Source organism: Primulina huaijiensis, chromosome 2, assembly GCF_012295235.1.
Source record: "Primulina huaijiensis isolate GDHJ02 chromosome 2, ASM1229523v2, whole genome shotgun sequence".
Classification (NCBI taxonomy): domain Eukaryota; kingdom Viridiplantae; phylum Streptophyta; class Magnoliopsida; order Lamiales; family Gesneriaceae; genus Primulina; species Primulina huaijiensis.
Genome location: NC_133307.1, coordinates 12,606,775 through 12,629,467, shown reverse-complemented (window position 1 = coordinate 12,629,467; position 22,693 = coordinate 12,606,775).

The window sequence follows — 22,693 nt, the reverse complement described above, 5'->3', positions numbered from 1 at the left end:
TCAGAAATGAGTCACGATTTTTGTTATGGATTGATTAAGGAGTGTGTTCGAATCTTGGCTGTCCTAGGGACTGTTGCCATGGTTAGAACCCTCCCTTAGCATGTCTAGGACGTGCCCAAGGTGTCCTTTCCAAGCTTGGTTCACGGATCCATCAGAATTTCACAACAACAATTCAAGTGCATTTCGGTTCTTCATATTTCTGTGTGAGTGAGTTTCGAGTTTCTAGTGTTTGTATGGAAGATGGTTGGCTCCTAGCCCGTAGCCATGGTTCATACAACACTTCATCATGTCTAGATCGAGCCATGGTCGATGGAATGGCCATTGGAACGACACAGGATAGCAAAACAATGCAATACATCACAATACACAGATTTAGGTGCTCTCGGTTGGTACTTTCTGTTGTCCTAGGTGTTTGTTCGAGTTGTGTCTGGCTTTTAGCCCTTAGCCATGGTTCAATCAATACCTTAGGATGTTGGTAAGAGTCCTTGGGCGGTGGTTCAAGCCCATAGTCATAAATTTCAGGATTTACACTACAAACACACAAAATGCTACTGCTGTATTTTTTGACAGCAACATTCATTTTGGTTCAGGATGTTTTTCTGAGTGCTTGGTTGGCTTTTAGCCCATGGACATGGACTGGACAGTACCTCAATGAGTTAGCAAGGTCATGTTTTTGGCCATTTGTGATTTGGTCGAGTTTAGAGGCCGTATGAGAATTTACGGTGAAAGGTGCCAAAATGCCTCTCGAAAGGGTGTTTTATGTTTTTGGATTCCTTTCACCTATTTTCGTGTTTCGCAGTTCTTTTGCATATTTTTCAGTATGTTTGGGGTATTTTTAATCATGGTTAAACGTCGGTTTAATGTTAGTTCGGGTTGGTACAATATCATGATTGAAAATAAAGTGGTTGGTCCGAATAGTCTCATTGTTGGTTCTATTGTTAAGTTTTGGTTCTATTATCAAGTTTAGGTCAAGATAATATTATTTGCAAGTGTCACATATTAGAATTAAGTCGTAGCAAGCCTGGGAGCGATCCAACTCATCCGGCAAAAATAAGGTTTTAATTATATTACGTGCATAAAAATATAAAATGTTTATTTTTGAGATATATGCGATATGTCTTGTGGCCACCTTATGTTATGGGTTTGGAAGTCGGTAGGCGCAACCGAGGACCTCTCCGCCCGGTGACTTACGACCGGTTTATGATTCTGTATGGGTACGGACATCGAGTCCAAGGGCTGTGATTGTTCTCTACCGCCCAGTATACTGTCGTTTAGTCTGATCAGGCGCTCACGTTATGTTATGGGCCACTTGCTTAGAACATTATCTCTACCAGAAAATTATGATATGCTATGACAGAGCTCTATGGAGCAAAGCTTTTACGTATGATTTTCAGATATGCACGTAGATATAATTACTCATTATACGATTTTCACCATACGCTTGACGATACCATATTTTTACGTTGCATGCGATTTTATTGTATATTTACTTGTTATTCACTATATATACATGTTGAGTCTTTAGACTCTCTAGACTTGATTGTTGTAGGTACCGATGAGGTCGAGACGGAGGGCGTAGATCAGTGAGCTATCTTGGGGCAGCAGTAGTATACCCGAGGACCTCATGTTTTAGTTTATGCATTTTTATTATGTTTAAACTCTGTTTTAATATGTTGGATTATTTTAAAGTTGGTATTTGAAACAATATTTCCTTCCGCTGTTATTTTAAAGTTGAAATTATTTACATGTTTATTTTGAAGCAAGTTATTTATTTATTTAGAAAAATTTTAATAATTCCGCAAAAATATGAATACGAAATACGGGCCTTTACAGTTGGTATCAGAGCCGACCTCTCCTATTACGGTGTGGTTCGGGGACGAACCAAGCGGAAGCTGGTGGGCATGTGAGGCCCTGGCCCGAAGAGGGCGGGGGGTGATCGCCGGTGCCACGAGGTTGCACGGACAATGAGCGGCTCCTGACAGGCTTCTAGGCGGAGGGAACATGAATGAACTGATCTTACACCGGAAGGAGGGGGATTCCGAGATTGTTCAATGTAATGGACTGTACAGTTGAAGATGGCTTAAAAGATTTGATATGTACTACTCATACCACGAAGGTGCATCTTCTTTTCGGTAGCTCATCACATAAGAACTCCAAAGTTAACCGTGCTTGACTTGGGGCAATTTTGAGATGGGTAACCTCCTGGGAAGTTTCCTAGGGTGCGTGTGAGTGAGGACATAAGCACGCTGGAAAGACTCGTCTTAGTACAGTAAGGACAGTCGTCGAATCTGGGGCGTAACAAAAATCATCCCATTTGATCCTTACTTTCAAAAATCCTATGCTTAACCCATAAATTTTTGACGTTCTTAATTTCCTTCTACAGGTTTTCCATAACATAATTTCAAAATTTTACACTTATTTACCCAAAATCAATTCTCATAACCAATATTACACTTCCATCAAAACTAAAAATAACAATTTATGAATTTTCTTACTCCCAAGTCATTGCAAATCATCGAATCATTATTTCATATGAGTAATTCCCAAAAATTAATTCAACTAGTAACCACGAATCATAAATATTTTCTTAGCAAAATCTACGTGTCCCAAAAACATTCATAATATTCATGATTAACTTATGACCCAAACAGTAGAACGTCAATACTAAAACCCAAAAATCAACATAGTCCAATTCCACCACAAAGCCAACATGCGTTGAAATCAAATAATTTATTATTTCATATCGTATCACGTATAAAAATTCTAAATCATATATTATCGTAAGCTATTAAACACGTGACGTAAACATATAATTCATGTAATTATGCAGGTAATATCATAAAATCATATAAAACATTTAAACTTAAAAGTTTGAGGATTGACGACCGAGCTTCCGGGCATTGATGGTGGCACAACCCTTTACAGAACCATTGCTCTGATACCAACTGAAACGTCTGCTACTCGTTTTCTTAAAACATACTAGAAAATTTTTTTTCCCTCCTAAATCTCCATAATTCAAAAAATACATATATATATATACTTTAAAATAACTTGACACCTTTTTAAAAATAAACATCCAACTAATATTTAAAAATCCAAAGGAAAATATTTTAAAGGATAAAATCGTCAACCGTTTTACCAACCTAAAAACATTAGTTGAAAAGTATAGCCCATGCTATAACCTCTCAAAAAACCACTCATAAATAAATTGTCGTAAAAATATTCTTAACATAAATCATAATCATAACTAGTGCGGAAAGCTAGCGTCGGTCATCGGGTTATGTGCACCTTCAGTACAACAAAGTCAACCATCAAGACTTCCATTAACATTATTATTATAAACACCTGCATCAATCACACCTAGTGAGTCTAAAGACTCAACAAACCATAATCTTGATAACTAGTAATATGTATACAATCACATGCAACGATGAAAAATACTTGTACTTAAAATATCGTTTTCATGAAGATGTATAAACTTTAACCATAACCATTTTCGTAATCATTTTCATGATGCATAAACTTTTCATGAAAACATTTTCATAATGATGCATCCTCTTTAAACATAAACATTTTCATAAACATTTTCATATCCATATAAACATATTATTATTCATATCCATATCCATATCCATATTCGTATCCATATTCATATTCATATTCATGTTCGTGTTTGTTGAATTCAGATCGTGATTGTAACTCGTATTCTTAATCGTATTGGACGATGGATCCATCAAGAGAAAACCACAGTAGTGGGCGGCGGAGACACCAGCAACACTCTCACCTGTCAACTGGACCTTGGCCTATTCGTATCCGTATCCAAGGAAACACGATTGTCGGGCTCCTACTGGGACCATAACACTCACGATATCTCCAACATATTTAGTCACAATCTCTTCACGTCCTTCAAAAATTCGTATTTCCATCACTTAATAAAAACATGCATATAATATCGGTTTTCTTTTAAACTAAGCATGCAACATATATTTTAAATGCCAATGTTAAATCATAAAAATCCATAAACATTTATCATAAACGTTTTAACATATAAAAGTCATAAAAGTTTTAAAAAAGTATTTTAACATCATAAACGTTTAAAATAAATATTTAAATCAAAAACGTTTAAAATAAACATTTTAACATAAAAATACATAAACATAAAAATTCCATAAAAATCTAAAATTGAATTATTAGCATATAAAAATTTATAAACATCCATAATCATTGAAAATAATCATATTAGCATATAAAATAGCATTCAGGACACTACCATGACTTTTACTAATTTTTAGGTGTAAAATGACCGTTTTACCCCTTGACGTAAAATTTTACGTTTTTTATTTTTTCTTAATTCCATTGACTCTAACATGTCCCAAATAATTATTTAAGCATACATGAATTTTCTCATATTTTTATTTAGCTTAAATTGAGGTCTTTTAATTTAATCTTTAAATAAGACGTATTACTGCGTTTTAATCACGAATTAAACCAAACTTCCATATAAAATTCTCAAATTAAAAACTTAGACTTTTAATAATTATTTGAACTTAAATATAATTTTTCATAATTTTATAAAGCTTCAAACTATGCTTTTCAATTAATTTTTAATTAGAGTTTCGTGCGGCGATTAAATCTCGGATAAAACCAAAACTCGTTATTTTGATCCCAAATTTTAAACATAACATTTTTATTTTTTATTCTACCCTTCCAACTCATGAGCCACACCCGTGGAACCATGGATTCAATTTTAGCTATATTATTTTTGAATTTGACACATTAATGAACCCCCCGAGCCATCTCCCAATATACTCGAGCCACGCCTAAGCCACCTTGAGCAAAACCTGAGCCAACCCACCTAAGGACCCTATTTACCAAGCCCAGCTCGAAAAACCAGCCCTGGCCGGCTCAAAAACCTCCTCGGACTTGACCCAAAAACCTGCATGTGTTGTGCGTGTGTTACCCTTGAGCAATAAGACTCACACCTAGTCTAGGACCCTTCCGGCCTTTAACCACTTGACCCCTCATGACCCTAAATTTCCCTGGACCATGCCCAGACCCAGCCCAGACAAGCCCAACCCCTGAACCCAAGCAGCAAACCACCAACACCCAGCAGCAGCCGTGCGACTCCTTGTTTCTCACATTCTCATGTTTTTGCTCGACCATACCTGAACCAAACCATACCAGCCTCTGTCCCAACCTTGGACCACCCTCTCTAGACCCTAAAGGACAAGAATGGCTCACCCAAGCCAGCCGCGAGCCGCCCCCCAACAACCTTCTTGTGGGGACCCGGACGCTAATTCATTTCTTAATCATTCTTTTGGATTAAATGGATCAATCAAATAAGTTGGGTGCAATGTATACAACCTAATCAAAGGTACAAAACCTATTCATGATACAATCATATCCAACTAAGGTTCAACAACTACATATCAAGTATTGAAGGCCAAATCTACATCGAAGTCTGGAATCACCACTCTATCTCGATCTCTCATCCTCTTCTCGACCCTGATCCTGTCCCACCTGTTGTCATGCACATATACAAACACAACAACAGCCGGATAACTCCGGTGAGAATATAATTCCCAGTATAAACAATGTATACATGCATTTCATATAAAAGCATATACAAAAGCATAGAATAGTTATCAATAACATGTATCAAATCTGAAAACATGAAACGATATAAAACTGTAAATCAAACTCTTAGCCTCTTAATCCCTGACTCGACTCTTATCTATTCTAGGGATCCCGGTTCCCGGACGTTGGCACGTTATATCGAATCTCTGCGATAAGAGTCGATCTACTCGTAAGCACATCGATATAACCAAACATCCAGTGTCTTGGCACCTCTGCCAAAGACACATTCTCGATGTCTATCTTCTATTCTCTGCTTTTCTATAAATCAATAGAAATAGAATTCACATTCAAGTAATACAAAGGTATACAATTAATAACAAGCAAGTATGTGATTTTGGGAAACTCAAGTCAAATATAACTCGAGTCGTATCTCCCGATTTAACATTGATTTATACCTTTCTTTCCTCGGGGTTCAGATTTGTTCTGTCTTTGAAATCTTCACTACCAATCTGAAATGACGTTCGAGAAGTACAATATCAATATACAACTCAAATCAAGATATGATTGATCAATCTCAATTTAATTCTGTTTCGACGGCATAACGATACAATCTCGTTACCCAACCAATCAAACAACAACAAGATAAAATCTTCACAATCATAATCATCACCATACAATCCATAACCCTCAAAATTTTGTACCATCTCATTCACATATTCTAGAAAATCAATAATAATTGCATATACGGTCCGTTCTTCGATCCGGTTTCAATTATACGATGTCTACTACCTCAAAAACACATATTAGTCATCAAATGATAATTTCTCCAACACATAATTTCTGAACCATGCTGGAAATGGATAAAACTTACATCTTTGTGAAGCTCTTGATGAGAGGATCTCGGAAATGTGTTCGGATCAAAATTCGGATGGCCGGATCTTGAAAACCACAAGTTCTACTAGATGAAGAAAACTTTCAAGGAGCTTTTCGATTTTCATGCTGCAAAGTTCTGAAGTCTGAAGAAAATGAAGCAGACTACACATATAAATGCATGGTAGAGCTGTTAGAGTAGGTGCCCGTCGAGCCAAGTGTTGGCCGAGTGTTCACAATGAAACTCTATGTATAAGCAATCTTTATTTTAATAATATTTGAAATTATTATTTTGGCACATCTTTATCTGTATACCCATGCTAGTTGCATGTATAAAGCCCTTGAATATACAAATAGTAGAAAGAATATGAGATGCTCATATGATGAGTATCATGAAACTCATATTTGGAATACTGTATATTCTAAACAGTTCCTAGTCGATTCAGCCGCCGCTAAGAAGGATATAGGCCGCTCGAGTTCGAGACTAGTATCTGCGATGTGAGTACCATGTTTCATTGGTAGGGGACATTGTGATGTCCGAGCATGCAAATAGGTGCTCCTGGTAGAGTGCACTGAACAACCCTCCATAAAGGACTTTCCAAGTGGTTCTCACTTATCGAGTGGAAAAGTCCTAGTTTATGGTTGTACACCATTAGTCCTTATGACCCGGGACAACATTGAGACTCTATGTGCTAGAATTACACTTTGACTTGTTTACCGACTCTCATGGGGTCATCAGGTGGCAAGGTTGGGTGTTCTGTCGAAACATATAGGAGTCGATGCATTGTAGTCGGGGATTCACCGCTTACCTACGGGTATGGATATCCTATGTGTTTTTCATGTATATGTAGTTTGAAATCTCTGATCAGAGTATGGTGGTAATTATGAAAGGGGTTTCATAGATTACACCATCGATGCAACTACGACATGACACATAGTATCGATTCATTGACAACTCTCGATATACCAATGGTTGTCGAATCGGTCGGGATATATGAGTTGAAGGGACCGTACTGTACGCTAACCATAATTGAATGGTTCTTGCAGGCACTATCATTTGATACCTAGGGAATCATGTAAGCGATGCTGCTAGGCGTTTAACATGATTGGTTGGGTACTATCAGACTTGAGTTCTGACGTTCTTATTATCAAGGAGTTGATAAATAAGAATGGAGCAATTGGGGTATGCTCATATAAGGACATGTTTAGTCCGAATCACATGGAGATGTGAACCCACGGCTAGTTGTATCAATGAACCATTGAGGGCCACACAAGTACTAGCTTTCTAGATCCCGTTGAGAAGTAAAATAGTTCAATGTGTTGAACGGCTTATAAATGAGTTTATAGGCGTAAGGAAAAATAGAAGTATGACTTCTATGAGAGAATGTAACTTTTAATTTGAGGAAGTGTTCCTAAATTAAAAGTTGGCCAAACAAGTAATGTATTTGAAAATTGTGATTTTCATAAACATTATTATGGACTAAATTAAATTAATTCAAAGTGTTGAATTAATTAAACACTAGTGGACCTAGTAGAGTCCAAATAATTAAATTAATTCAAGTGTTGGATTAATTAAATTACATTGGGCCTTGTAGCGCCCAATTAGAAATAATTATTAAACTAGTGGGCTTGAGTAAAATCAAGTAAATGTTAAATGGTCTCAAATGTGTTTGAGACATTTAAATAAAAGTCCATGGGCTTTGTAATTGTTACATGCCCAAATAAAAATAATGTGCATGGGGAGGTGAAGAGTTGGGAGACCACTTTTTCAATCTCCAAGGCTTGGGATGCTAAAAAGTGGTTTTAGCTTTTCCCACAACCATGACAACTCATTCTCCCCTACACAATACACATGGTGGCCGAAATTTTAAAAGAATTCTCCAAATTTTTCTCTCAATTTTTTTCTTCAATAGTTGAGGAAAGAAATCACTTCTCCTTGAAAAATCTTCTTATTTTTCTAGTGCAAAATAAGAAGGGTTCTAGCTAGTTGGTGGTGGGCCTAATTTTGAAGGAAAGAAGGAAGCTTGTAGATTGTCTACCTTCAAGAGCTAAGTTGTTTACAACTTAGTTGGAGCCAAATATCAATCTCAAGAGATTGATAGGTATATTTTTCTTAACACCCTATGTATGACATTTTGGTGTTTTTGTATTTGCTACACATTATAGAAATGAGGTGCTCGGTTTTCTTGATGAAAAACAAATTTTGAAACTTTCGTTGCGCACTTGGACACCTTATTCGATCCCCTTTCAAGAGCCATGTGGCTCATCCTTCAATCTGCACGTCTCCCGCATATGCGCGTCCAACACCGGCGCATATGCGTGATACATTCTGTCTCAGCTCTTAGCTTCCCTTCTTCTCGCGCATATGCGTGCCTCGTCCCCGGGCATATGCGCGAGACTTGCTGTCTCGGCATGTAGCAACTTCACTATCTCGCGCATATGCGCGAGACGTTCTGTCCGGCATATTTGGCTTCCGCGCATATGCTCGTCTCATCTCCGTGCATGTGCGCGCAAATCTCTGCCCTCACACTTGAGTCTATGCTTTCCCATGATTTTTACATTCAAACCCCATTAATTACTCTTTAGCCCCTGAAATCTTCATTATTTGTAATTCTATCAATTAATTAATGTCGAAGTACAATATTACAAACTCGGGCATTACAATTCTCCCCCTCTAAGACATGATTTCGTCCTCGAAATCGTATGCAATCAAATTATAACAACATTACAGAAACTAAATAAGAAACTCACATCAGTGGAATAGCTCTGGAAATTTCTGTCTCATATCTGCTTCAGTCTCCCACGTAGCTTCTTCAATGCCATGACGACTCCACTGAACTTTCACAAGTGGGATAGTCTTTGTTCTGAGTTGTTTTTCTTTACGATCAAGAATCTGAATTGGCTTTTCAAAATAACTCAGAGTTTCATCACGCTCGGCCTCGTCTGGCTGAAGAATATGAGACGTATCAAGAAGATATTTCCGTAATAAAGATACATGAAAAACATCATGTATTCTAGATAGAGACGGAGGTAGCGCAAGTCGATAGGCACGATCACCTATCTTTTCCAGAATTTCATATGGATAGATGTATCGTGGAGACAACTTCCCTTTCTTGCCAAATCTGACAACGCCTCTGAAAGGAGAAATCTTCAGAAATACTCTGTCTGCCGCCTCAAATACTAACGGTCGACGTCGGATATTCGCATATTTGGCTTGTCTATCCTGAGCTGTCTTCATTCTCTGCTGAATCAGCTTCACTTTCTCAGTCATCTCTCGGATCATATCAGGTCCGATCTCAGGTACCTCGGACATATCATCCCAATATAGAGGGGATCTGCATTTCTTGCTGTAGAACCCAAAAATCAGATTACGTATAAGCCATGCATAATTGAAATTATTTAAATTGAAAATTATTTTTATATATATATGAAGGGTTTAATTTATTTTAAAAATTTTAAATCATGACTATTTATTTTAAACGCAGAAGTTGAGTTTTATCTTTCAGGATAAATGCGCGAGGCCGGACTGGAGTTGAGATTAGAGATAAGATTAGTAATAAGAAAAATATTCCTAAAATTAATCTAAGCTAAGGAATACCTTATTTTAATGATAAAGGATGTTTTTAGGATTTATTAAATTAATTGGATTTAAGTTATTAAATAAGTTGTTCTATGTCCAACATTTAGTTAATAGCCTAAATTAAAATGTGTAGCCAATTTGAATAAATTAATATAGGTCTAATTTATTCAAGAAATTATAACCTAACATTTTAATAATTTATTTTAAGACCAAACTATGCCTTGCATGAAATTTTTATCTTAAATTAAATTATTATTTCACTAAAATATATAATGAGTGTCTAAAACCTTAAACATTTAAAATACATGATTTAAGCAATATCATACCATGCAACATTCTTAAGCAAATTTCGGCCACCACTCTTACTAATTTAAATATACTTGGCATTCTAATCACCCTTCAATGGCCTTTATGGTATAAAAGATTTCCCTCACCTTTAACTCCCCAATAATTGGAAATCCTAACACCATTACCCACCTAATTTCCCTCAACCCACTAATCTAGCATATCAACCCATACAGCACGTGCAGCATGAAGGAAAGAAATATTTGATTTGCCAATCAACCTCATCACTTGCATCTCCCACCTTAATGCATTGCATGACTCCTTTATTTTTCCTTGTAAACCTCCCCCTCGTCTCTCAGCATCTCCCCCACCCTCTCATTCGAAAATAACAAAGAAAGGAGCAGCTTAAATCCTGAGGTAATAGCAGAAATAGAGAATGAAACCCAACTCCGACTCCGCCGCGCCGTATTCGTCGTATTGTTTTGTTTTCTTCAAAACAAAATTTCAGGCATGCATATATTGTTTATTTTCTCTTCAATCAAGTCCTATAGGTATTTTTACACATTATATATTCATGATCCAAGCAACAAACAAAACTGGACAGCAAGATTTTTGGAAAACCGCACAGGCCTTTGTCGGCCATTCTTTTGTTTCTCATGGGTGTTGTGTTATTTCGATTACAGGGTGTTGGCTCTGTTCCAGGCACTCAAGGCTACATCTAGGCATAATTTAGAGTGTGTTAGGAAGGTTTTGGTTCATTGATTTAAGCCCATGTACTCAAGATAAAGGCAGGACAGCAAACATCTTCCTAGATGCAGATTTGGCCCACAGTTTGGTTGTTTGGTTGCCTAAGGTGATTGTTCGAATCATGGTTGGCCCAGGGCCGGTAACCATGGTTTGAACCCTTCCTTAGCATGTCTAGGACGTGATCAAGTCAGCCTTTCAAGTATTGGTTCACGAAGCCATCAAGTTTTCATAACAACAATGCAAACACCCCTCGGTTCCTTTCATTTTTGGTTTGGGGTGATGAGTTACGGCTTTGGTGGTTTGGGTGAATTGTGGTTGGCTTCTAACCCATAGCCATGGTTCATACAATACCTCATTTTGTCTAGATCAAGCCATGGTTGATCATATGGCCGTTTCAATGATATAAGGCATCAAATTAAATCAATACACCCCACGGCTCAGTCCTTGGTGCTCTCGGGTGGGAGCTTATTGTTGTCCTAAGTATTTGTGTGAATTGTGGTTGGATTTTAGTCCTTAGCCATGGTCCAAGCCACACCTTAGGATGTTGGTAAGAGACTTTGGTCGGTGGTTCAAGCCCCAATGGCCATTAGTTCTTAAACAATGCAAAGGAAGCGCAGCTGCTGCCGCGGCTTTTGACAGAAACATTGTCTCGGTTCATGAGGTTGGTTCGAGTTCTTGGTTGGCTTTTAGCCTATGGCCTTGGACTACACAGTACCTCAATGAGTTAGGAAAGTCAGGTTTTTGGCCGTTTGTGATTTTTTTGAGTTTAAGGGTCGTACGAGAATTTACGGTGCAATGTGCCAAAGTGACTCTCGAAAGAGCGTTTCGCAATTTTGGCCTACATGCACTCTTTTTCGTGTATTACGGCCTTATGGGCATTTTTTTATTTGCGTTAGGAGTATTTTAAGCATGACTAAACATTGGTTCAATGTTGGTTTCGTTTGTCTCATTTTTGGTTCGGTTAAGAAGTTTTGTCAAGTTGAGATTATTTGCATGTGTCTCATGTTAGAATTAGGACGCAGCAAGCCTGAGAACGATCTAACTCATCCGGTAAAAACAGGGTTATAATTATATTACATGCATAAAATATAAAGTGTTTATTTTTTAGATATATGCGATATTTCTTGTGGCCACCTCACGTTTATGGGATCTCTCCTTCGGTGAATTACGACCGGTTTACGATTATCTATGGGTACGGACATCCAGTCCAAGGGCTGTGGTGATCTCTACCGCCCAGTATACTGTGGTTTAGTCTGATCAGGCGATCATGTTATGTTATGGGGCACTTGCGTAGAAACATTATCTCCACCCGAAAATTACGATATGATATGTTATGACGACAGAGCTCTATCGAGCAAAGCTTTTACGTATGATTTTCAGATATGCACGTATTTATAATTACTCATGACATGATTTTCACCTTATGCTTTACGATACGATATTTTCACGTTGCATGCGATTTTATAATATAATTACTTGTTATTCACGATATATACATGTTCAGTCTTTAGACTCACTAGACTTGATTGTTGTAGGTACTGATGAGGTCGAGACCGGGGGCGGGGACCAGTGAGCTAGCCTGGGTCAGCAGTAGTAGGAACCCGATGACCTCACATTTTAGTTTATTCACTTTTTATGTTCAAATTCAGTTTTTAATATGTTGAATTATTTTAAGTTGTTACTTTGAAACGTAAAATTTACTTCCGTTGTTATTTTCAATTTAAATCTATTTATTGGTTTATTTTATGAATAAAGCAAGTTATTTATTTAAAGAGAAAAATTTTAATAATTCCGCAAAAATATGAATACGAAACACGGGCCTTTATACTTGCCGTACAACGCTTCAAACGGAGCCATATCTATACTCGTCTGATAGCTATTGTTGTAGGAGAATTCACAAAGTGGCAAAGAATCTTTCAAATTAGTGCCAAAATCTAGCACTACAGCTCTAAGCATATCCTCTAATGTCTAGATAGTCCTCTCTGACTGCTCGTCTGTCTGAGGATGATATTCAGTACTCAAATGTAATCTCGTACCTAGAGCCTGTTGCAAGCTGTGCCAAAAGTGTGAAGTAAATCGAGGATCACGATCTGATACAATCGACTTCGGCACTCCATGCAATCTGACCACTTCTCTGACATAAATCCCTGCCATCTGGTCATGTCTGTACGTCATCTTGTACGGAATAAAACATGCTGATTTGGTCAATCTATCAATCACAACCCGAATCGCATCACAACCTCGGGAGGATCGTGGTAGCTTCGTCACGAAATCCATGGAAATGTGATCTCATTTCTATTCTGGAATAGATAAGCTATGCCATAGACCTCCTGGTTTCTTCCTTTCTGCTTTCACCTGTTGGCAATTCAAACATTTAGATACAAACTCTGCAATGTATGATTTCATCTGTTTCCACCAAAAATGTTTCTTCATATCATTATACATCTTTCTGCTACAAGGATGAATGCTAAAATGACTACAATGTGCCTCTGACAAAATCTGCTGTCTCAAATCTGAAACATCTGGCACAACAAGTCGATTATTCACATACAATACATCATCACAAACCTGATATTCATATTGATGTCCTGATCTAACCATCACAATCGACTTCTGAATATTCTGATCGCCTTTCTGTGCTTCTTTAATTCCCACAATTAGTTCTGGTTCAACTTGAACAGTATACAATCTCAGAGGTTTGCAATCTTTGTCAAATACTAGTCCAGACAAGCAGCAATCTTCAATCAAATTTGAAACACCAATCGTCGATAAGGATAAAGAACATACCTTTCGACTCAGTGCATCAGCTGCTGCATTTGACTTCCCCGGATAGTATTTGATTTCACAATCAAAATCTTTAAGAAAATCAAGCCATCTTTGTTGCCTCATATTCAGTTCTGACTATGAAAATAGATATTTCAGGCTCTTGTGATCAGAATAAATCTCAAACTTCTCACCGTATAGGTCATTTCGCCAGATCTTCAATGCAAACACAATAGCAGCCAATTCAAGATCATGAATCGGGTAGCGAGTCTCATGTGTCTTTAACTGTATCGAGGCATAAGCAATAACATGTCTTCGCTGCATCAAAACACAACCTAGTCCTCTGTGAGAAGCATCGCAATAAACAACAAAATCACCAGTACCTGACGGGATAGTCAACACCGGAGCACTGGTTAATCTTTTCTTCAACTCCAGAAAACTGGATTCACACGCTTCTGACCAAACAAAAGGTGCAGTCTTCTAGGTTAGCTGAGTAATCGGCTTCGCAATACTAGAGAAATCTCTGATGAATCGTCGATAATAGCCCGCTAAACCCATAAAACTGCGTATCTATGGCACTGATGTCGGTCTAGGCCAACTAATCACAGCCTCAACTTTACTGGGATCAACAGAAATACCATCTCCAGATATAATGTGTCCCAGAAATATCACATGTCTCAGTCAAAACTCACATTTCGACAGCTTTGCATATAGTTTCTCAACTCTCAAAGTATTCAATAAAATTCTCAAACGCTCCGCATGATCAATCATATTCTTGGAATATATCAGAATATCATCCATAAAAAAAAATCACAAACTCATCAAGATATTTCTGAAATATACGATTCATCAAACCCATAAATACTGCTGGAGCATTTAAAAAACCAAACGGCATGACTATAAACTCATAATGGCCATACCTGGTTCAAAAAGCTGTCTTCGAGATATCAGAATCTCTAACTCTCAGCTGATGATTCCTGTTGTGGGGACCCGGATGCTAATTCATTTCTTAATAATTCTTTGGGATTAAATGGATCAATCAAATAAGTTGGGCCATAAAATTTTTTTTTTTAATTGCGCAGCATATAAACAAGTGTACGAATCTATACAACAAGTCATGCTTCATTTTATTGAAATACAAGATCAGGTGCATTGTCTACAACTTAATCAAAGGTACAAAACCTACGCATGATACAATCATATCCAACTAAGGTTCAACAACTACATATCAATTATTGAAGGCCAAATCTACATCGAAGTCCGGAATCACCACTCTATCTAGATCTCTCATCCTCTTCTCGACCCTGATCCTATCCCACCTGTTGTCATGCACACATACAAACACAACAACATCCGGATAACTCCGGTGATAATATAATTCTCAGTATAAACAATGTATACATGCATTTCATATAAAAGCATATACAAAAGCATAGAATAGTTATCGATAACATGTATCAAATCTGAAAACATGAAACGATATAAAACTATAAATCAAACTCTTAGCCTATTGATCTCTAACTCGACTCTTATCTATTCTAGGGATCCCGGTTCCCGGACATTGGCACATTATATCGAATCTCTGCAATAAGAGTCGAACTACTCGTAAGCACATCGATATAACCAAACATCCAGTGTCTTGGCACCTCTTCCAAAGACTTTGCACCTCTGCCAAAGACTCGTTCTCGATGTCTATCTTCTATTTTCTGATTTTCTATAAATCAATAGAAATAGCATTCACATTCAAGTAATACAAAGGTATAAAAACAATAACATGCAAGTATGTGGTTTTGGAAAACTTAACTTATCTATTACTCGAGTTATCATTCCCGGGTTAACATTGATTTATACCTTTCTTTTCTCAGGGTTCGGCTTTGTTCTGTCTTTGAAATCTTCACTACCAATCTGGAATGACATTCGAGAAGTACAATATTAATATACAACTCAAATCAAGACATGATTGATCAATCTCAATTTAATTCTGTTTCGACGGCATAACGGTACAATCTCGATACCCAACCAATCTAACAACAACAAGATAAAATCTTCACAATCATAAACATCACCATACAATCCATAACCCTCAAAATTCTGTACCATCTCATTCACATAGGCTGGAAAATCAATAATAATTGCATATACGGTCCGTTCTTCGATCCGGTTTCAATTATATGATGTCTACTACCTCAAGAACACATATTAGTCACCAAATGATAATTTCTCCAACACATAATTTTTGAACCATGATGGAAATGGATAAAACTTACATCTTTGTGAAGCTCTTGATGAGAGGATCTCGGAAATGTGTTCGGATGAAAATTCAGATGGCCGGATCTTGAAAACCACAAGTTCTACTAGATGAAGAAAACNTAAACCATAAAAAGCATTCAGGACACTGCCATGAATTTTACTAATTTTCGGATGTAAAATTATCGTTTTACCCCTAGACGTACAATTTAATATTTTTGACATTTTCTTAATTCCGTTGACTCTAGATCATCATAAATAATTATTTAAGCTTACATTAATTTTCTGATATTTTTTATTGTCTTAAATTGATGACTTTTAATTTAATCTTTAAATATAACATTTTGGTGCGTTTTAATCCCGATTTAAACCAAAATTTAATATAAAATTCCTAAATTTAAAACTTAGACTTTTAATAATTATTTGGCCCTTATGAACTACGACTCGACCGCCGTGAGCCATGTTTCAATTAAAATCCAAAGAAGACCTTAATTCGAATCCTTAGGCTAACCCTCGAGCCAACTTCGATTTTCACCGAGCCACGCCCTAGCCCCCCTGAGCCGATCCCTGACCAGCCCATCTAGAAACCCTCCAAGACCCGTAGAACCCATAGGACTCAACCCTAGCCCCAAAACCGAAGCCCCCAAACCAGCAACACATCTGGCCGAGAACTTCTCCAAGGCAAGGGCTCTACGTTTTGCTGCTAGGACCCTAACCAACAGAGCCAGCCCATAACCCAGCCCCTTGTGAACACTCTTATGACCCTAAGGACCTAACCAAGGCCAGCCCAAAGCCCCCTAGCCGAGCCAATTCTCTCTCCACATGTTGTTGTCCCTCCGCGCAGCTCTCGAGCTAGGACTCCTTCCCAGCCCTAGTGCTCGAGTCCTAGCATGGCTAGGACTCTTCCCCTAACCCACACATGACCCTAGCCCACCCCTGGTCGAGCCCAATCCAAGCCATGCATGGTTCACCCCATAAACCGAACCTTGGTACTTAAAAACATGCAACTTCGGTTCCATCTTGATAGTTTCTTGTTTGCAGCGTATTAGTGCATCTTAGGACTCTTTAAAATAATATAAAACATGCCCCTAACAATTCCTAATCATGGCAGCGCCTTCTAGCACATATAAATCATGTTTTTGGGACAAAAATCAATCTTTAAAAGTAACCTTTGATGCATAAACGAAAATATAACAAGGTGCTTTTGTTTTTCATGCAATTCATAAATAAATACATAATATGGTGTGATGATGAGTAAAGGAAAGAGTATGGCATGCCTTTGCATTTTTAACTCACGATTATACGTTGACGAATCGAAGAACGTTAGCCGGATTGTCGAAAAGTTCGTATTTTTGTTGAAAATCTAACACCGATAAAAATTACGTCCCGACGTATTAAATCACATCAAAACTTATTTTTTTCAAAAATAAGAAAAAGCATCACCCATAATTTAAGTAATTAAAAACAATTAACCAATAAAAACATTTTCTATTTTTCAACCCACGGTCTCCGTTCCTCGATCGCACTCGAATAACCTTTAAAAATATATTTTAATACAACTATGTAAAAAATTATATTTTAAACATGTAAATATGCACAACATAATTAATCTTTGCAATTAAAATATTTAATTAAAAATAAAAAGGAATTTAATAACTTGTATGCATGTGGTACACGTGGACCTTCAAATTTTCGGGACGTTACACCCCGAATCTTGCTACTATGAAAATGCAGCCGACTCTGAGAGACACAATTCGGCCAGGGCAGACTTTTGACGAGTAGTTGCAGAAGTGGAGACAGAGGGACGAGGCTAAAGGCCGGAGACTGTATACAGTTGTGNTGGCGTTACAAATATGATGATAATTAAAATATTTAATTATGCACAAACTTTATCTAATTATCTACTGACTATATATTTTTAAATATTTAGATGCGCAAAAACATATTTGATAAATTTATCGTGATAAGGTTATTATATTTTGAAATTCAAAATTTCTCATCATGATAAGCCACAATTTAAATTTACTCGATGATAGTACGAGTTTTCTATAAATAGCGGCTTTTGATGTCCCTAAGCATACACAGAAAAATTTACACAATACCATCAATAGTAAATTTTGGAGTTCTTAGCTCAAGCAACTAGAAGAAATCCAAGAGGTGTTTATAGTGTTCTTTCACATTAAATGGCCAAATGTAATATTTGATCTATTTTTTATATTCAGTATCGTTTTATTAAGTTTATAAATGAATAAATAACTTACAGTAATAAGGTGAACAATATATTTTTAATAAAGTCGAATGAAAATGAATATATAATGTTATTTACTTTTGGTGTGGGGAAAAAAATTAAAAAAAAATGCCCATTACTTGCCGACCAGGGTATCCAATGCATACAAGCGACAAATAAAAGCACAAAAGTATTATTATACATCTAAGATTAATAAAATAATAATACTGAAATATAGCACATGCATATTTAATTAAATATAAGCCTTTAGATGGAATTTTCTCAAGTGAAATCAATACGCTGTTAATTCTCACATCCTTAAATATCTTTTTAAAAAATCTTGCACTTTCATGAAAAATTTTAAGAAATTTCATAAACTTCTTTATTCGGGTTGTTATATGCAACTTTGTAATAAATATTTTTTACATATTGTTGAATGCATCGAAATATTAGAGGATTTTATATGTAAAAAAAACATCTGAAATATATGCTACTATATAATATATGATACACAAAAATTTATATTTCAGTATATCATGTAGATTAAAAGATTTAGGGAGAGAAATTGGGATGAGAAATATCATTATCTAAACCCTTTGGCTTATGTTTCGAAACGCGATCAGTCTAGTTCGAAGTTCTTGAGTTCACATACGCATGTAAACGCATGACAAAGCTATATATAGATGTTTATTGGAGTGGTGGGTAATTTTTTTAAAATAATTTATCATAAAAAATTTAAATAATAACTATAGTTTTTTTTCACATTTGCTCACAAAAGTACCTCAAATGGTCATGAAAATAGAAAAAAAGTAAAGCAGTTTTTAAATCATAGTTAGTTCACATCATACATAAAATTATACAAATTTATGCAAATAAATCTTATCCAGTAACACACCTAAAAGTGAACAAATTCATTAAAAAAATCCAACTTGAAGGTCTATAAATTGCTTATAAAAAAGGGATGAAAAGAATAAACAATAATAATACATAATTTTCATCGATGAGATCGTTTTTAACAGTTGTCTGTAGAATATTTCGATTTGCGGACGTCTCAGTTGTAAAGATGCACCAATTTGTGTAAAATATGGTAAAAATCGAACTTCTAAAAAAACAACGATTGTAGATACTAAATTTGACCGCCTGTTATGATCTCTTAAAAAAATATGACGCCATATACCAAAAAATAAAGAAAAAATACTGAAAATTGTGAGATAAACTCCTAACATGATTTATATTTTCAATAAACTATAGGAATTTACAAAATATTAGCATAAAAAAGAATGTTGTTGAAATATGAAATAAAACGACTTGAACTATTGAAATATGGAATGAAAAACTATAAAAACGCTTGACTAAGCCAATGAGAATTCTGCAAGAACTTTGCTAGAATTGTGCGAGAGATTGTGTGTCTTTTTTGTGTTGGCTGATGCTCTCATTTTCTTCTCTGTACTATGCGGTTTTTGCACTCTCTCCATGACTCATGATCAGTCCATGTTTCTTTCTCACGATCTCCTCATATCTGCACGTCATTCGATATATTCAAACCAATTTTGAATTAATGAGATTTCTTATCTTATCTGCTTCTCTTATTCCTATTCTTGTGTTTGATTACGTTTTTGGCCAGTCTACCTTTGGTCCTAATTAAAATATTGCTCCAACAAAAGTCTCCCTTAAGCATTGGTCCATTAGACCAAAATGCTTGTATATAAGCCCGATTTCAATCCACTCATTTGTAATATACCCCAATTGCTTTTTTGTGAGTTGAGCCAATTGTCATGGGCCAAGAATATACAGAACTCATTACCTCTTTTATTTCAAATTACAAGTGACCGCTCTTTTTCATCACTCGTGGACCTTTTTCTCTCTTTGTCTTTCTCCTCATTAGATCCATTTTTCGCAGAACATGGGCAAGCCGTTTAGATTGTTGTTAAAGATCTCCAAGGATGCTTTTTTCTCTTTCACCAGTATCTTCCTTTCTTTTTCCGGGTTAATTTTTGATCGAGCAAGGCGACGTGCTCATAGATTCAATTCCAGTTGTTGTTGCTCAGCCCAAGTTCTAATGGTCATATCTCCTCTACGGTCGAATGTTTTTATCTTCTTCATAAACTACTCCATCCATGCTTGAGATGCCTTCATCGGGTTCGCACAGTTATCAGTATCATATTACCTCATTTTCTCATCATCTACAAGTTCATACGCTGTCTGAATATTTATAAATCAATGTATTCCCCAATTATTGTAGACTTACTCCCTTGGCAGTCGTTTACAGTTCCAATAAATATACTAGCTCTGAGAATAGGTATGGATTTGCTGCTTATCTATCCTTTTGTAAAGAATTGCTTTACTCATCTGCCTTATCTCTGTTTTGTTGGTTTATCTGTGGCTAGAGATAAAACGTCTACTATTCTTTTTCTTAAAACGTGCTAATTTTTTTTTCCTTAATCTCCATAATTCAAAATATACATATATATACTTTAAAACATCTTGACACCATTTTTAAAATAAATCACCCAACTACCATTTAAAAATCCAATGGAAAATATTTTAAAGCTTAAAATCGTCAAACGTTTTATCAACCTAAAAACCTTATTTGAAAAGTATAGCTCATACTACAACCTCTCAAAAACAATTCTCATAACATAGATAAAAGTCGTAAAAAAAGCTTTAACATAACTTAAAATCATAAATCATAACTAGAGCGAAAAACTAGCATTGGTCCTAGGGTTATGTGCACATTCAGTCCAGCAAAGTCAACCATCAAAACCTCCAAAAACATGATTATCATAATCATCTGTATCAATCACACCTAGTGAGTCTAAAGACTCAACACGTCATATTCTTGATAATAAGTACTACATATACAGATCACATGCATCGTAAAAATACTTATACTTAAAATATCATTTTCGTCGTGATGCATAAATTTTAAACGAAAACATTTTTCATAAACTTTTCATGATGCATAAACTTTAAAGCTGCGTTTAGTTTGGAGGATAAAATAATGAAATGATTAAGAGAGAAATGATAAAAAAAAATATGATTGAAGTAGAAATATAATATATAATGATAAAATAATATTATGTTTGGTATGATAGATAAGGATGGGATAATTAATAATTTTTTGATAAATTGACAAAATTGCCCTTCCATTTTTGCGTCGACGGTCGTCGTCAGTGGCGGTGGTCGGCCGGTGGCGGCCGGCCGGTCGGAGGCGTCGGTGGTCGGCCGAAAGCGGTGGATCTGGGTTGGCGGCGGCGGCGGCGGCCGGCCTGAAGCGGCGGCGGTCGGCCTTTGGCGGGGGTTGCCGGTGGGCGGTCGGTGGAAGGAAGTGGTGATGAATTTGGATTTAGGAGAAGGGCAAATTGAAAATATAGGATGGATTAAGAGAGAGATAAATAATCTTAGGGGGTGAGGAGGTATTATTTTAACCTACCTAATATAACCTAATCATTCATAGGAGGAATTGACTTGGTTAAATAAAAAACGTACCAAACAAGTGATTGGGTAGGTTAAAAAAAATTAAACCTACCTAATCCTGCAAACCAAACGCAGCGTAAATGAAAACATTTTCATAATGATGCATCAACTTTAAACATAAATATTTTCATGTAAACATAAACATTTTCATGAACGTGTAAAATCATAAACCTTTTCATATTATCATAAACATATCCATATCATCAACAACATATACACATTCATATTCATGTTCATATACGTGTTTTGTTGAATTCAGATCGTTGATTGTGACTTTCGTGTTTATAAACGTGTTGGGCGATAGATCCATCTACATGTAATCACAGTACTGAAAGGGGATCGATTAAGGTGCCGCGAAACGCAACGGAAGTTTCAAAAATATTTTCATACAAAAACCGAACACCTCAACCACTATGATGTGTAGCAAATACAATAAAACACACAGATGTCATACATAGGGTGTTTTAGAAAATTACCAACCAATCACAAGGATTGATGTTGGCTCCAACTTAGTTGTCAAACAACTAATCTCTTGAATGGATGACTCAATCTACAAGCTTGCCCTTTGCTCTTGGACTCCTTTCTTCACATTTGGTCTACCACTAACATAGTAGAACCACCTTACACTTGCACTAGAAAATGTAAGGCATTTTCATTTAGAAATTTTGCTATCAAATCATCAAAATGAAGAAGCAAAAATTTGGGAAAAACCAAGGGAAAATTTCGGCCAAGAGGTTGTGGAGAGAAGGGAGGAATTTTCTTGGTTGTGCAAAAAGTTGAAGTAAAAAGTTTCATGTGCATGCCATGCCATTAACTCAAAAGTTTCCTCCAAGCCTTCACCTCCCAAGTATGCAATTCTATTTGGACTTGTAACAATTACAAGGCCCATGAACTTTTATTAAATATCTCAAACCCATTTG